Below are 19,303 nucleotides of genomic sequence, written 5' to 3' on the forward strand. Positions count from 1 at the left end.
TCATCTCCAATCAAATTTGTTTTATTATACAATTTTTGAATTATCGCCATTTTGTTAAACACGACATAAATATGACATATTAAAATGCATTCAGATCAAGGAAATAACTTATGAATAATAAAGTTTAACTTTACATCAAATACCACCAATTCGAAAAAGGTTGAACTTGAAGAAGTGGATACAATCTCATTACCATTTTTTTAATTCGAAATTTACAAGTTCCTCGTTTCACAAATTACTTTAATTACAATATAATATGTAAACGAGTAAAAATAAATGTAGTAAGTAAATAAAAACACAAACTTATACTGTATCATTGATAAATGCGAAGTGAAGTTACTGCAAATTGAAAACATTTTGTCTAATCGTACCTCTGTCACAGAATTACATGACATGACAGGGAGAAGTAATTTTAAAATTGGAGTCACTTTTCATTGCGTTTATTATTTATTAATGTATGGACGAGTTTTTTAAGAATGTACAAAACTTGAACAAAAAAAAAACTAAATGGACATCTGGATTCGAACCGGGGTCTTCTGTTTTCCGGATCACCAAATTTCCCATCTGAGCTATTATTGTCTTGTATATAGTGGCGAAATTTACCTTTGTATTCCAATGTTATTGTAGCTATCTCTCATTAAAACACGGATAAAACTACATTTTTTAAAATTGAAACCTATCTAGTTCGATCTCTCGCCCCCGATACTACCTGTATACAAAATTTCATAAAAATCATTGGAGCCGTTTTCAAGATACATATTATATATATATATATATACAAGAATTGCTCATTTAATGATATAAGATAATAACACACTAAAACCTGTAGCAACGGATCATTCTTCAAAACAATATCATAAATTCACACAAATATTATTTTTATAAAGTCTCAATCGCTTCAAACTCAACTCGCACTAGATTCTAGAAGGCTTGAAACATTTATGAGAGAAAGCGTGTTACTAGGTAACACGCTTGTCCTCGTAAAAGCTCCGCTCGATAGCCTTTGTCTATTAATAAAAAATATTTTTAGTATTCATCAGACAAGAACTGTTACGATAGACCTGTGACTTAGTTATATATCCAATCGTGATCATTGAGGCATGTGAATGTGAATTTAAACAACTTTATATATCAAAATTCTTATTTTACATTTTTTTGATGTTTCATCTATTGATGCGGCAACTAATAACTCACTCGAACCAGTCTCGACAATGTGTCACGTTGACGTGCCACATGTTCTATTAAACTTTTCTAATAGTTGAAACTAAAATTTTAGGTTGTGTGGTAAAACTTTGTAAAAAGAATACTACTAAAAATGAGAAAGACACACAGTAAATATTATGTATTTTAGTAATTTCAATATTAAATAACACAATAAAGTTTCATCAATGACAAATTCATAGTTATTTTATCAAATTGAACATCGTTGAGATATTTTAAGAGCAATCTAATAGATACTTTTAATTTTGTGCAAAATATGATTTTTATGGCATTCTTAATTATTTGTTGACGAAAATCTGTTACAGTTTTATTTTTGAAGCGTCAATGCTGCAACAGGTTAGACTGTTTACTGTCGCCAAGGAGCCCCAATTTTGATCCTCGCCCCCCACATACCGATGTGTTTTCGGTTTTCGAATTCATATGTACGTTTCTTAGACGCTATATAAAGTCGGCGACGCTCTTGTGATACCTCTGGTGTTACAAAAGAGTATAAGCCGCGGTGGTCACTTATGACCAGGTGACCCGTATGCTCGCTTGTCCTCATCTTCCATAAAATATATATAAAAGTTACAATTACGGGCGATTTGAGTTCGGAAAGTGGACAAGGGGGGAATTTTTAGGGTAAAAAACCTAAAATTTAAAGGGTATGTGAAAAAGAGTGAAAACAAAACTTGTAGATCATTTTATTAATTTAATTTGTGACTTGTTTGCGGATGAATGTCAGAATGCCTGAAGTACTGTGAGCGAGATGAATGTCTGAGTTAATAAAAATTTTTCTTTAATTTATGTAATTGGTGTAAACCGTATTAATCAAATAAAAAAGGAACTAAAATTACCTACAACTTTGTCATTTAATTTTTCTCAATTTTTACCCTAAAACGCCCCCCCTTTTCCACTTCACGAACTCAGATCACCCGCAACTTGTTTTTCCTTTCATTTTTGTTATATTATCTTTCATTTCCAATAGGTTTCATCATATATAGTAATTTCATTAAATTCTTTGGAAATATTGCCTTCTCTCCCTTATGACGACTACCAACTGCTGGTATGTGCCCTCTTTGCATATTTTATGCACTCTTAAAACATTCCAGCAATCTCAGTAAGTTTGATGTTTTAAAAAGCAATTTATTTTTACAAAATAGCAAACTGTTTCATTTTTTATGCCAATCCTCGATTTACAGACGCCTTCCAATTTCGTTTGTGAAGCAAAATTAAATTAATTTGAATATTTATGCTAAAGTATATCTTTTGGAGCCAGCATTTTTATAAATATAATTTTGATTCCCAAAGGTAGCGGTAAAATCGCAGTTATTTTTAAATTATAATTAATACACTGCGGACCACGTAAACCTTACGCGGGGATATATTTTTTCCAGCATCCAATTAACTCATCCTTCATCGCATGAGTAAATAAATGATGCACGACGGTAAATGTCAAGGGAAATGATGTTTTTATGATAATATACTAATGTAGTATGCACGACGGAAATACTACATCACGCAGAATCTGCGGAGCTAGGAATTACTCACTAAAATGGTAGTCTTATTGTATTACTAATTATTGTATTAACAGTTTTCGTTTTTATTTCTCAGTGAATCTTATCATCTTTGTCCCACTTGGCCCGTGCGGCCCATTGGCGCGGAGAATGTACAAAGTATTATCTACGCGCCTCTATTGGGCTACTGGAAGCTCAAGCTCTGGCAGCTATTTTGGTCAACGGGTCAGCCTAGCTCTCCAACGCAATAATGCTGTCAGTATTCTTGGAACACCTCCCCGTAATTATAGTTTTAATGTTATGTAATCATTTTAAGTATTGTAAATATAGCTATTAGTATTGTTTTGTTTCTAAATAAAACATAAATAAATATTAAATATAAACAAATTAAGCAACATTCTGTTTCTAAATATTTTATAGTACTATTCACATGTGAAGAGCCTCAAATCAAATAAAGTGCTATAAAAATTTCAAGTTAACGTAAAGATTTGACTTATCAACTTAAAACAAGGAAGTTAATATTATTTTTATGAAAAAACTATAAGATAGCGCTGAATAAAAAGTCAGAATCAAGCACTTAACGATTCCATATCTCACTTCCTTACTTTTATTATCATATTTCCGTTATTATGTTTGATGTAGTTTCGTTTATGTAAACATAATTTATGGAACATTTTCCCGAAAATACCCATGTTTATTATTTTAAGTGAGTTTTCCTATTTTTATGGTGAACTAAAAATATTATTTTCGTTCATCTTATTTTATGTTGAAGTATTTAAAAGTATTGTTATAACTGCTCTATGCTATCTCTTTTATGTCTTGAAAATCGATTATACTGTATTATAACCACAGATTTAGCATAGAATAGCGTATAGACGACCTGACAGTCTATTAGACTGTCAGGTCGTAACCAATATTGATTTGTCAATGTGTGCGTTAGCTTGTGTTTTAATAATCAAAAAACAACTGACTTACACTAACTAACTTTAGCAGTAACAAACATGTTAAACTACCGGTTAAGCAAAAAGTAAGTTGCACCATTTGACAATGTTTAGATAACGTTATATCTTTAACAGTTAACCGTAATCGTCCAATCTTTGCTGATAAAAGCTATTTTTAATGTTAAATAGCGACCTGTTAAAAGTTTCAGATAAATATTTGATATTGACTTGTTATTTCACTTTTTAATTTTAACTATGCCAAGGAATACGATGGAGCCACTCATACCGCAGTCTATGTTTAAGTCAAAGGTACTATTAACATTAAAATTAACTTTAACAGCTAATATGATGCAACCCAACCAAAGGAGCTAATCTCAAACGTGGCTAAATTTGTACCACTTGTGAATCCAAATTGGTAATAGTAACAATACTTCCGCTAATCTTCTCTATCTTGCTCTGTCTCAAGAGACGTACTTCTCTTTCGCACTCCTTATTTGTCTATAAGCCAGAATATTCTAAGTCTATGCCTCTTTCGGCTATAATAACACTGTGTGTGCAGTATTTATCTTGCCACTATAACTACTTCTGCCGCAAATAGTGGTGCACGGACAAGCGATTATGGTATGATCAACGCCATTCATAGCCTAAGAGGCTATTCGACAACAGCGGAAACACTGGAGAATTGCCGACTTTTTACCTAAAACCACATACCTATGTGTATGCACTATTATTTTCTTAAAATACCCGTGTGGCATCAACCCGATCAGTTTAGTAAAAAAATAAACTTCCTTTATTAACGTACTGTGAATGAAATGGTGACGGAGTCATTATTTTTTTGCCGAGTATTTTAAGAAATAAAGTAAATATAAATGAATTTTTTATCAAATTTATAAATTAAAAACACAATACATTCATTATTATGTAAAATGTGTTCAAGCTTAGCCGGAATGTTTTAACACGAAACCCGCTCGACATAATGTCTAGCACCACCTCTCGCATACGAGAGTACCAACCTTACGATTTATTACACTAATGTCTTTTCTAATCTACGGAGCGCTAACGGTACACTGCACTATTAATTATTATTAGTCGACTTATGTCGTGATAATGCCACGGGATAATACTATTCCAGACATAAAAGTCTTTATGCATCAACAAAAAAATGACTGGATTTTAAAATTAATGATTTCTGAAGAATAATAATACTTATTTATTCGCCTGTGACTATACTTACTGACAATATAGCTAAACATGGAGCTATTTAAGGATTAGAGCGGTAGGCTACTTATTCCAACTCACTAACCCATTCTCTCTTACTGCCGATTATTACTCAGAGACTGACTTCGTCACATCTGCTAGCCAAATACAGGGAGCTTCATTGTACATGCGTTTTATCTCTTTAAAAAACAATCTACATTGATGTCTGATACTCACGATAAACAAAGAAAATGTATCTGCTATTAAAAGGCATAGAAGGGCCAGAAGATGACAGAAAATCAATATGTAATTGACTGACGAGGCATGAGACCATGACACTCAGTTTTCTTATCACGCTAAAGGTGCTACTCAAACATAGCACACTAGTTTCTTAATAATAATAATTACAAGGTTACTCTTAATTCTAGAAGTAACTTTATCACCACTACTATTAAATACTAGAACTTATCCGCAATGTCATTCAATCAACGGTATTGTGATCGACATACTGTCACCTTATCTTGATGACTCTCCATTTGTGGGCGAAACGAGATTGGTTCGTGTTTCATTCTATATTTTCGCTTTTGTTATCAAATATTTCCTTTTTCAGTAAAAGTTGCTTTTTGGGATTATACACAATAACGCAACATGACTTTTTCTCTCCATATCCTTACACACATATTTATAATACATACATAATATATCTTTTGGAATACTTTTAGCAAGCATTTTTAAACCCAAATTTAGCTGTAAAGAGAGAGAGATTTATTTTTTTGTAATAAGTACTTATTGTTATAAGTATGACTATTTTTGACTTCAATAAGTATGACTATTTTTGAATTTAGTTGAATAGTCATACTTATAACAAAAAGTCTAGATAAATATTCCTAAATATCTATTCCTACACTGTAGTTTCTTGGGACGCAGTGAATTATAGATGTAATAAAAGCTAAATATGTGCAACGATTATGTCAAATGACGCGCTACTTTCAGATGTAGGCGTATTGTCGTCACCTCTTATTAATATATTATTGTATACATCCATACTGTTCTACATTTCTAAACAAGCTTGCTGATTTTCAAAAGGAAAGTTTTAATACATTAAATATAGTTATGTTGTAAAGAGTGAAATAAATGTAACATTGTACTGTCATTACACACATTAAGAAAGATAAGGACGAGATTGTAGATTTTGAATAGGGTTCAAAGATATATAATATAAGAAGATAAAGTTTTAAATTATTTTCCATCTCTATGATCAGTAATATTAACCAGCTCAAAGAGTTCATAGAATAATCAAGTTTGTCTATTATAAAATTAAATATTAAGAAACCAATTTGGTGATTAATAAAAATTTTTAAGAACCGACACCTCCTTGACAAATACAATCCAATACTAAGCTTTAAAATTTATTATTAAATTACTTCCCAGAAAAGTGTCTCTATATAAGCACGATTGGATCAGCAAAATTTTGCGCATAAAGTTTTATTGTTTGTGATGGATTTATTGTTTACATTTATAGTTTGAATTTATCATTAAAATTATTTTAATTATTATTTAAATAAAAATGTGAAGCCTTTTCCATGTGTACAGCAAACAAATCTTGAATCTGGATTTAATATGGAAAAATGTAGGTGGCAGCCAAGTAAAGTAGTCCATAAACTGTTATTTTCAGTCGAAAATACATTGACGGTTCTTAAAATAAAAGTGAATAATAAATTCAAATTAAATTACCTTGGGTCTTAAAGTAAACATGAGTTCAGATTTAATGATTCCACATATCACTTTGAACTTCACATAACATAGTACGTCTCTTAAGTTTTAAGAACAAACCGCGCAGTTACATATTTGCTACGACGTAGTCGACCGACCTCTCGTAGCGTACGCGTAGCACTGAAGGCTTTCGGCTACGTTTATGAATATTAGTAGGCATTTTTACCACTTGAGAGTTTCTTAGTCACATAATAAGAGGTCAAGGATTGTAAATTCAAAGGGTTATATTTTTCGCTTTGGATTATTTTCAAGTGATATAAAACTCTTTGTGTTTAAATATGCAGCCATTGCTTTGTTCTTGTTGCATTTAGCAGACAAATGAATTATTAATTTTTTACGCACACAGCTTGTAAAATTAAGATGATAACGAGTTTTGATATATAAATAAATGTAAGTGGAAATATTTTTTAATTCATAACAGTGAACAATACTTGAATATAAGTTAAAGAGAAAGTGAGGATAGATTTTGATTTATGATTAAGACACTTTTCTTACTAAGTATATATTATAATATTATTATTATTCCAGATAATAATATTACATTATTATAATATACATTTTCTGATATAATTTTGAGGACTATTCAGCATAATTTTTTTTATTGAAGATGAACACAAACGAACGTACGAGTCACCTGATGCTAAATGATAACCGCTGCCTACAATCTGCTTCAACACCAGAGGAATCACAGGAGCCTTACCGGCCTCTTAGAAAGGTGTCGCGCCTTTTTGAAGTTACCCATGTCATATCGAGTACGATACAACATTCCGGTAGGAAGAACCGCACAAGGAAGTTCATTCCATATCATGGTTGTACGTGGAAGAAAGATTCTTGAATGCCGCTCTGTAAGGGAACGCCTCAGATACACATGATACCGTAATTTGTGGCATGTCGTGCGAAGTTGGAATTCGGCGGCAGGAATCAGGTCTAATAACTCTTCGGAACACTCCCCATGATCAAAGCGGTAGAAGACACACAATAAGGCGGCGTCTCTACGCAATACCAAGAGATCTAGCCGTTCACAGAAGGGTGGATACCCGACAATTCGAGTAGCTATGCGTTGCATGCAGATAATTGGTTGGACGTAAAACTGTGGATTGCCAGTCCAGAGATGACACAATACTCCATATGTAGCTGAATCTGCAAATGGGAACATGATTGTGTGAGTGTGTAAATGCATGTATGTATGTATATTAAGGGAAGATTCTTAAGACCAGACTTTAATCTCTTTATACGCTTTATTCTATAAACAATGCCTATATCTATGTATGGAATGAAATCATTCAACGTAATTTTTACCCATTTGAAGGCATTCGATTTACTTGAAAATTTGCACAAGTATGTAGGAGCAACGATAACTACATTAATTTCATTACTTTGGTTGTCCGTCCATTTTAACAAGAACTAACTTATTTGTTATGTATTACAGCTATTGCAAAATACAAATTTATTTAAATGAATGGCCGTTTTGTTTCTAATATGTTTTTCTCACGAGCTCTCCTTTTTTCGATCATATTGTAGATTCAGTTATTTAAATGTAATATTTAAAATGACGATTCAAGAGCGCTTAGTTTAAGCCAATCTGAATAAAGTTTAGTTGACTTTGACAACAGGTTGATAGGATAACAAAAATATACTCACAAATACGAATTTTAGGTTTAATTAGCTGACCCGAAAAATATATGATGAAAGTATTTAGGAATAATGCAGACTAAAGCGCCTCGATCCTTAAACAGCTTAAAATAGGGAGCAGTCCACGTCTATCAATTACATGTTTGCAGCGGATCATGAGATACTTTGGCCACATTGCACGACGCGGTGCTGATAACCTAGAACGTTTGATGGTCACCGGGAAAATTGAGGGGAAGAGTACAAGAGGCCGGAGCCCACGACGCTGGTCTGACCAAATATCCCAGCAGACTAAACAACCCATCAGCATCGCACTCCACCATGCGACAGACCGAAACAGATGGAGGAAAGCTGTAGACGAACTTAAGCGGAGTCACGATCCTCAGCAATGAGGGAACAACTGTGAAGAAGAAAGCGTCAACGTAAGTGTAATGTTATTTAATTAGTTTAAAATTAAACAAAAAAGTATTTATGAAGAATCATAGCCTTCAACTACCATTCCATGTTTTCAGTGGGCAAGATGGTGCGGGGAGAGAGTCGTATCGCATCAAACAATTATATGGTGTTAAAGAATAAAATATCTAACTTGTTTAAAATGATAAATAATAATATGTTTTATAGTATTTGTGTAAACAGCTTTACATACCACTTTATAATTGGCAATCTATTAAGGTATTAAAATGGATATCGTATGTTATCCTTAAGAGATAGACATAATATGCCATCGCGGACTTTTCTATAGTCCTACATAAAATACACAATTCCACCATACATTATTTTGTTATATCTCAAAGGGTTTAGACGGCGTTTTTATTTAAAGCTCTCAGACGGCTTACTTTTTTCCGACATCTCCAATAAATATTGTTAATGAATACAAAAATATGCACAAAAAATTTACAAATTACATAGAAAAACCTTCCTCGAGAACCACGCTACACATTGGTGAAAACTACAGGAAAATCGGTGTAGTAGTTTTTGAGTATATCGTGATCAGACAGACAGACAGACGCGGCGGAAGACTTCGTTTTATAATATGTTTGATATTTAATGTTATTTAAAATCGAGTTTTTTATATGAAAGTACGTTTGGTGCAAATTTCAATTAAAATATATATGAACATAATTAATAATTAAAACAAATTAATAATTCAAACAACATTTAATTATTTATTGTTATTTTTTAATTTAATGTAATCATAGTATTGTAAATATAGTTATTATATTTGTTTTGTTTGTATAAATGTAACACAGAAGATTAAATTAATCTAGTATTATCCACCCTTTCATTAGAATGAGTATGCATTAATTAAACTTCTTATCTACGAAAATATTTCGATATCCTAACGAACACCCAGAAAATATAACAAAATGATTTGATAAGCAAACACTCAGAGCAATAGACTAACAATCTGATTGAATGTTATACACAAAGATAGCCTTAACAGTAGGTATTCCCCAAGCTACAAACCCCATTCATATCTGATGGCTTTAACTACGATACATAGAACGTCATTGACGATACCAATAAATCTCATTCGCTACTCAAATTATCATTCCTATTAAATTATAATTACTAATTGGAATAAAACTATTTGTCCTAGTTATTTTCATTTTATTGATGTAACGGTGACTCAAATGCACTCACAACTTTTTAGCTACAATTAACCTAAACTAAAATAACATTCTACAAGCTCTATATAATTTTGAAATGATTAGTGACATTATTATCAACAAACTTTGTCTATTATCTAATTATCTATAAATTATTTATTTCCCTCGGTATAATAATTGTGATTGGCAGCATCCACGTGAAACTGTCACTAAATTATAAGCAAGCACGGGATTGTAAATTTTCAACAATAGATGACTTTGCATTTAAAGCTTCGCCGGGCAATGATTTTACGTAAATTGTTGCCATGGTATATCACAGGAACGAAATATAGGACGATGACAATTCCAATAGGTGGTACTAATAATTATGCCAATAAGTATGTTGCCATAAAAAATCTTACTCTTATTTCAAAGCAAGAGATAAAATGAATAGAAATTTCAAAGAAGTGACAAAGACAAGTTTTAGTAAGTAATTTTGAGGCTGCAGATACGACGTAATCTTTCCATATATATCACGCTACTTGTCATACACTCTTATACTATGCAATTGTCATATAACTTATAAGTGTAAAATAAAAAAACGATTTCAAACATGCTTAGATAAATCTTATCTATAATTGTCCTGTGTATAAATTGTCCAAATTTCGTTGTCTAAAAATATTTAAATAATCATACACATACGCGAAGATGCACGACTTTTAGCCGGTCATTAACAAAATGTGCGGCATCAAAACTCTCGTTTTCATCAAAAAGTTTTAATAAGGTTATAACGAGGCGTGGAGCACTACAATCTCATGTTTACACTTCATGAGGTCACTGCGTCAACGTGCACGCAACTTCACGTCCTAATTAATGTAATGCTGTTGTCGATAGCCCTGCAGCATTTCCTCAAGCCATGTACTCATAGCTAGTTTATAATGATCCTATATTTGTTGATAGTATTTTCTTTGATTATCATGCGATTAATTACTGAATCTTAACATGAACTAATTATGATCGTTTTAATTATTGACTATCTGGTACGCGTGACTTCATCTTTATTTACCAGTTTAATATTCGTTGTTGTTTTAATGCTGCCACATACAAAACAATCATGTATCTCTCATCCTTAAGGCAGTGTTATAAGAAACGTTTTTGTTCGACTATTTTTTCTCCGACTTACTTTACAAATACGACCACCACGAAAAAATTTTCGGGTTTTTATATAGCCTATGATACACATATAATGTAGCTTTTTATTGATAAAAGAATTTTCAAATTCGGTTTAGTAGGTCCAAAAATTAACCCCTACAACCTCACAAACATAAACTGTTTATAATATTATACTTAGATAACAGACAGATTACAAAACTGCATTCATAAGTAAAACTAGATCTGGCGCCCCAATTCTTCCATATATATTTTATGTTTTCCAAACTCAAAAACCTAAGCAAAGATTGCATAATAATGACGAAGAAATTGCTGTAGATCATCTACAGCCATTTCTTTGTAATTATTATATGGCTATTGTAAAGACCTTGAGGAAATCCATTATAGTGTTTGCTTTGACAGTGCTTTGATAGATATTGCTAGATCATTTGTATCATACTTCAACTACTAAGCCTCTTGTAACTCATTCGTCTACTGAACCAATGCACGAAAATTAAATAAATTTAAATTAATGCTGTATTTTTTCACTATAAACTTAAAATATTATTTTTGCATGCCTACCCAACAGATTGAAAGCACCTATAATTATAATGTAACACCAAAGAACAAACTCAATCTATGCAAATACATGACTTGATTTGATTAAACTTTATTGAGCGGTACAATAATATTTTCATTCAGGAATATTTTTTAAGGATTTTTGTTTTATCACGCCAAAGAAGTATAACTTCTTGCGTGCTTACATAAGTACACACACACACTATTTTTAAAAACTTATTACCAGTATATGAATAATAAATTATACTGCTACGTTCGCTTGCAATGATTCAGATATTGAAGTATATTTGCATCAATGGTGAACACAAAAATTATGAGAATACGAATAAATAAAGAATCTCATACTGAAAAAAGATCGCTATAAAATTATATTTAAGAACAAATAGCAGTAAAGTTAAAAACACTGATGATACGTATTTATGTATTTTATTGTATATGTTCTGATTGGTATAATGAAGGTTGTGGAATAGTTTAAGACTTATACTAGAATATACAAGTATATGTGACGGCTTATTTTAGAAGCGGCTTAATGAATCCACGGGTGTCAATGTCATGTAAACGCACAAAGTTAGACAAGTGGAGTTATGTGTGCAGAGCAGAGTGTTTAAGACATAAAGTTAAACACAGTGATGGCTTTATTGTAAACTGCTTTAAACAATGTTACTTGACGAGGGTTCTATGACTTATGATGTTTATATACTCCTGCCTCCTAGATTGTTTACTAATTATTTACAGTTAATACGACTTCAATTGTATTACAGGAATTAGTAAGTTATGCGTTCCGTAACATAATGCAAGACTTAACTATTTTTAAATTACTACACTTTTTTTCATTAATACTTATCGCCACCTTAACATACTTACAAATGAGCATACCAAAATAGATTACGTATAACATTTAGATCAATGAATTCCTGTCAATCATCACATCCATTCGTATTTAACGTTTTATTTTATTTATTTATTTGCAGAACACATATATTAATACATAAATATGAAGTACTCAATGCAGTAACATTTTATAAACAAAAACGTAAAAGAGACAATAATGAAGTCATCCACCCGGCATATTTCGCTCTTTATATACCAGCAGTTTTAGAGTCAATTAATATTAGCCGTCGCGATGGCAAGCGTCGTGATGAAATGACCCTGATGGCTTGGTCACGGGGAAGGGCGCAGGTGTGGGACAAGACTTGTGTTCACACTCTGGTTCTGATCACTCTCCTTCTCATGTCCAAGTTATGTCAATTGGTGCTGGGGCTGCTGCTTTGACTGCCGAGGCAGCAAGCGTCGGTCTCAGTGAATCTTTCATTTTTGTTGCGTTTGGAGTCGAGACACTTGGCTCGTGGGGCCCACAGGTGCGGAGAATATAGAAAGTACTATCTACGCGCCTCAATAGGGCTACTACAAGCACTAACTATCCAATGCTGCCAGTATTCTTTGTACACTTCCCCGTAATTATAGTATTGAAAATATAGTTCTAAGATTTCTTTGAATATATTTAGAAGAGCAAAAAACATGGAGGTTCATAAATATTTATATAAAACGTATATTAATAGACTTTTTAAGCGCGAGGCTGAAAAATACAATCAATAGCATAAAATTGCGAGGTATTTATTCCTGATCAATGGGGGAGGGATACACATCAGACCACTATTAGAACTTAATAATTTTCTTGTCAAAGTCAAGAGTAATAATATTCAAATAAACTCCATCTCTTTGAAGATATCAAAAGCCTATTTGGAACTTATTGTGATTGCATCGTTAGAAGCTGATTGTGTCGTGAAAAACTAGCTAAAAGCAAATCACTGTTAGTAAATGGAAACCCATTATAGAGGCTTTTCGCTCTTTGATAAATACCCGCCGGATAGCGATTGTCACTGCCGGATAAAGGTTTTTAAGTGGCGTTATGGCCATTCTCGATAAATTGTTATTTACATATTGCGCCTTCTTTCAGGGGACTCCCACATTACGGACTTTACTCCTTAAGAATCGATTTTCATATAAGGACGCCTTATAAGGTATGAGATGTATCAGAAAAATATGGAGAGTAAAACCTTAATATCAAATGGTATAGTAACGTTTTTGGTGCACATCATTTCTCGCGTGCCTTTCACTTTTCAGTTGTGTGTGTGTGTGCATATGCTTGTGTGCAGCCAGCATACACAGTATACTGCGTGGTAGCTTACGCATGTAGTATAATATACCTATTAGGGTGTGCCAAAATGTAACTTCCTTGATGGACCTTTTAAAATTGGAATTTTGAGTTCCGCTTTTTACAGGACTTGTGTTTGGACATTTCCTGACATTTTTTGAGCGTTAAGGATTTATTTGATTTTTATAGATTTTTTATAATTAATACGCTTTTATTATCTTCTACTGTATGTCTATTCGTAACCGACTTCATTGGACTTGATTTTGTTTAGTACCTATTCAAAGACAATCGTTCTTGAGGAGTAAACTCCAGTCGTGCGTCGGAGCTGACACACACACTTTTTTATTAAAATATTCAATTTGTATTTATAAAAGACACTTGCAGTTTTACCTTCCTTATTTTTACCCCAAAGCAGTGGTGCATTGATACTTTGTGTTCCGGTTTGTTAGATATGGATCCAATACTCAGGCAGAGGACCTAGAACTCAGATTATGCAAGTGAAAAAATTCTAAACGTTGCCCAACTACCTCATCACAATGAACATAATCACTGCAAAGGCACGCGTACGAGCAAATGTAGGGGTCATAATAGGACGACAGATTTAATTGCTAATTTCCCCAATAATAATAATAGATATGATACCAGCTATTTTATTAATAAGAAATCACAAATACTTTTACAAGCTACCTTCTTCAGCAGCAGCGATGCCCACAACAGCCTCACATCCAGGAGTAAGCAAGTCACTTGAAGTCACCCTGGAGTGGTCGACGCAGAGAGAGCTCTTTTTCTATTCATTGCCTCTCTAGGCTTTCGCCTAAGGGCCCTTCTTATAACTTAAGGCCGATTTATTTATTGGTCATCATATATCCCACCATGGTCATTATATTGCCCATCATAAACAAATCTCTTTCGGGTTGAATTTCGTAAAATCCGTTCTAAGCTTACATCTACTCTGCAAATGAAATATTTCTACCAAATTTCAAGTCTCTACGCCTTATGGTGCCTGAGATATCGTGACGAGTCGATACAGCTCGAAATCTGTTGTATATATACCGAGAGAAGGGTGATGTGATTGAACGTATGGAAGTCCGATACGTCATAGATCGCTTTGTGTTGGGTGATGATTCAGATTAAATTGGAACTAGTTTATGAGACCAATGAGGTTATGTATACGAAGGTCTCATTAACAGTTTTGCGTAACTTTAAAAAACAGCATGTTATAACCAAAATATTATGTTTATTGCTTTTCAAAATACTTTCCTTTACATTTTTTCATGCGATCGAACTATTTTTTAAAACGGGAGGACCACAGATCTGAAGGCATGTTTTCTACGTGCTGAATGAACACTATCACTGCCTCTTCGGAATTTGTAAAATTTACACCTCTCATTCAATCTTTGATTTTGGGGAAAATACAGAAATCACAGTGTGTGAAAAAGCGTTGTCATGATGTAGGAGTACGCGGCTTTTTGGTCGTCTTTCGCGAATTTTTTAAACACCCTGGGTAAACAAATGGTAATATACCACTCGGCATTAACCCTCTTTTGATCTTCAAGTGGAATTGTGCAGATGGGACCCGTAGCTGAGAAAAAAAAATCATTTTTTCCCAACGTTTCTCGCCTGCCTCACTTTTGTTGGCTAGTTCTCATTTTCACACACCCATTCACAAGACTGCTATTTTTTTTTGTGTTCAAAACAATAAATCTACGTTTCGTCTCCTGTGACAATGTCATAAACAAAATAGTGGTCTTACTTCATTAGCATCTGTGAGCACCATTCCACGCGAGCCCGCTTCTGCTCCGCTGTCAGTTCATGAGGGATCCTACGATAATAAAGTTTCCGAACTTTCAATTCTTCGTGTAAAATTATTTACGAATTATTTCCCGCCAATTGTTTTTTTTATAACTAAGAAGGTTGCAACGTTTCAAAAAATATAACATTCGAAATTAAAATAGCTCCGATTAGCTAGAAGTGCAAAACTTTTAGTGTGCCCCATGTAAGATTGTGCCATCGTAACATACCATTTTTTTTACGCAAATATAGAATTTGATTGATTGATTGGTAGAACGTTATTGTATGGGACAGTTAATACTGCATCTATATTATTCGTTGTGAGACTTTAATTAATTTTATCATTAATTAATAAACCTTTCAACAAAGCGATATAGGACTGTAGGAGATGCAGATGGAATAAAATTGGTACCCCAGAGAAACTACTGAAGCATTTTTCTCTTTCATATATTTAGATGAAACGGAAATTTTCCATTTGGAAAAAATACCATTGAAAAGGCATCAGACAGGTGGCAGGCGTGAAGTTGATATATTTTCATTGCTGGCTGAAGAAAGACTGCAATGGATAACATGCAACAAAACATAATAATTTAAATGAGTTAAATGATATTTTCAATTCTATTGATCTGAATAAAAATAAACTACGAAATATTGAAAACGCAAGCATTTTAAAAGTGTAATTTATTTAAGAACAATAATTATTAGAATTAGCAGCGGAAGATATACGTGCTTCCGTGTTTACCGTGCAGTTTTCCTAAATCATGCGCAAGTCATCACCCCTAAGTGAATGAATGAATAATTAATGGTCTAGATGATTAAACGCGTTTTCGCCGCATATATGCAAGTTAAGCTTAGTAATTTATAAACCCTACTCAGCACGAAAATTCAATTCAATACCTAAGTTAGAGTTTATTTAAAATTATTAAACATACTCAGAAAAAATATTTTATAAATACAGTTTTTCAGTTTTATATCGCAAAAAGAAAAGCTCTATACCGAATAGTAATGAATCTTTTCAATTACAATGCCTAGTTAATATTATAATACTTTAATATCTTACTACAAATAAAATTCTTATCACAAAAAATAGGTCAGTTATGTTAGTACAACTTGATAGAAGAGAGATAATAGAAAAAAAATGACAGTTGACAAAGTCAAAAAAAAATACTTTGCGAAATTGACGAATGGCCGAAACATGTTAAGGCTAAATTTTTCTTTAAAGGAGTTCAGATGACAATCTTCCATCTTCAACAACAGATCAAACTATTTTTATTCCCTCTAAAATTCGAAGTGAATTATTCACTTAACAATCTTTTTACATTTAAAAATTTCCACTCGCCGTTCGTGGTCATCAACAATTCCACTTTATATAATGATATTTTGTGTATACTTGAGCTTTTAATTATCTATAAAACCATAGATTCCATTATCAGATCTATTTTCCAGATTACCTTCGTTTGTCTTCATTTCAAAAACTTCACGCGAGGTAGAAGTGAAACCCTTAAAATTTTGGCTTCAAGATAATAAGACTAATATAAAATTTCGGAAAGAGGATAGTTGTAGATTTTAGTAATGATCATAGTGATACAATGTTTGATAATTATTTTACATCTATTCGTATATATTACATAGATTTATTCAGACACCGAGCTTACATTTTCAATAAATGATACATGATGCGGTAACTAAAGTATGAAATAAATACTTAGGTGAAAATATATCTTTGGAACACTGCGTCAATTACTGCAAAGATCTTGTTATCTTGTTGTTGATACAGTATGACTGCTGTACATTTTCAAATAAAATTTGGCGTCCAAAAAATCAACGGAATCGCTGTCAATGCAAAATTCACATTAAACATCTAAGCTGCATATGAAGTCCTGGTATTTCAACCGCTATGAAAGACTTTACTATCACCGCTACCATATTTATTTTCTTCTTGTGTCTTTGTCATCATGCGCATTATGTCAGAATATATTGAGGTATACTCTCGTCATACATAAGACAACCACTTCTTCAATGATGATCGCTTGGTACCAAAACACAGTATATTGCTACCTATCTCATTTTCTCCCATGTTAATTCTTATGAATTTATGTCTGTGTCTCTTTTTACTGTCGCTTTAAATTATTTTTAATAACCTGTAACCATTTTAGAGAAAGTATTCTATGTCATTCTCTCGCCGGCTGAATCCTATACGGTTACCTGTTTGTGTCTCTATCGTCTCGCTTTTTTGTTTCATCGAGTTTCAAATCACAACTAAAGAAGTTTAACTTCAGTAATTTCTAATAAGTGAACTATATAATAATAATGATCTGATAATGGAATCTATGAGTAAGAAAGGAAACTTAAGGCTTAAAGATATTAAAAAGAAGCTCAAGTATACACAAAATATAATATAGAGATATAAAAAAATAAACAACAAAGCAATACGAATACCAATAAAGTCGGTTAATTAAAGCATTATAAAATATATAATAGTAAATTTATTAAACAGCTTTAACATTTTTGGCATAATTAAATAATATGTGTGGAAAAGAAAAAAAATTACACAGGACATTATTCTCCTGTGTGTCTTTTTTCTGCTTATTACCTTAAAACTCTGCGATTTACGCTTCATTAAAAAAATCAATTTAATTTAAAAAATAAAATAAGGAAACAACTGTGATGATTTTGATTTGATTTGGATATCGTAGCATTATTGGTTTTGTAATCAATAAATCTATCATTTGTAAGCAGAAAATATTGTTTAATGAAGTGAAACTGATGAAAACGACCACAAACGGCCATCGGAATTTCTCAATGATAAATATTTTACGAGTCACAAAATGATTGTAAGGCTTTAACCAAATTCAAATAATTTCTGATGGAATTTGTACCATGGAACTGTGAATGTGTGAATTTTTGATAAACCTTGAATATTGATTGTGTGTCATAAAAATATCAACTTTCACATATTATAGATAATATTACATTAAAAAGGGTAAATATTTTTAAATAGATACTCTTAACATCGAATGGATATATCCACTACCGGATACCATTTCGCATTAACGACTGTAATTAGTGGTTATATTGACTGTAGGTATTAAATAGCGTATACTTTTATTTTTAAATTAACACTTCGGCCTATTGATAAGAATATTTATATCTAGGCTTAAATTTTTGTAAAGAAATATATGCTTCAAACATTTAATAGATACCTTTAAAATATTTTAAGATTCAGACTTAACTAAAAAATTAGGCGTGCGGCCAGAATTTTAAAAATATTATTTTTAAGGAAGATCGACAATTATTTACAATCCTATTAAAATCTAAGTGTAGTACTTACTCTAAAAGCTAACTACAAAATGTTCTTATATTTCTTTCAATACCATTATTATTTTATTAATTCACTTGAATATAACGTAAAGAATAATCCAATATTAAATTTCATCAAAATATCACAAGGTCTGTGCGTCTGCTGAATATTTAAATCAAATCGTCGTATAATCCGGAGCATAATTTTGGATAAGACAGGTGTAAAGTGATAAACGGATATTACATGTTCCCTCCCTACTCATGCAGTAACAGAATTCTAGATTATACTGGTTTTCAATTCTCGCTTCACTTCAATGAACTTGTATAATTGTATCTAACAGTTTAAATTCGATTTAAAACACGCTTACAAATTCAAAGTCCAATAAACTTAATTCAATTAGGCTTAAACTAAGCGCTTTTAAATCATCACTAAAAATATTTATTTTGAATTACTGAATCTACCATAAGTTTGGAAAAAGTAGA

General features: G+C 32.2%; 2 protein-coding genes across 2 annotated transcripts in view; both read right to left on the reverse strand.

The window, feature by feature from the left end:
* Window positions 1-6,730, reverse strand: part of LOC126965630 (suppressor of lurcher protein 1) — a 353,858-nt gene extending 347,128 nt beyond the window's left edge. Inside the window, exon 1 of the mRNA XM_050809301.1 lies at window positions 6,590-6,730. The gene's annotated coding sequence lies outside the window, so the exon portion shown is untranslated. The remainder of the gene's footprint in view (window positions 1-6,589) is intronic.
* The window catches only part of LOC126965631 (NADP-dependent malic enzyme), a 282,485-nt gene that overhangs the window by 90,807 nt on the left and 172,375 nt on the right, over window positions 1-19,303 (reverse strand). The gene's annotated exons all lie outside the window — the stretch shown is intronic.

Source organism: Leptidea sinapis, chromosome 8 (assembly GCF_905404315.1).
Source record: "Leptidea sinapis chromosome 8, ilLepSina1.1, whole genome shotgun sequence".
NCBI classification, from domain to species: Eukaryota; Metazoa; Arthropoda; class Insecta; order Lepidoptera; family Pieridae; genus Leptidea; species Leptidea sinapis.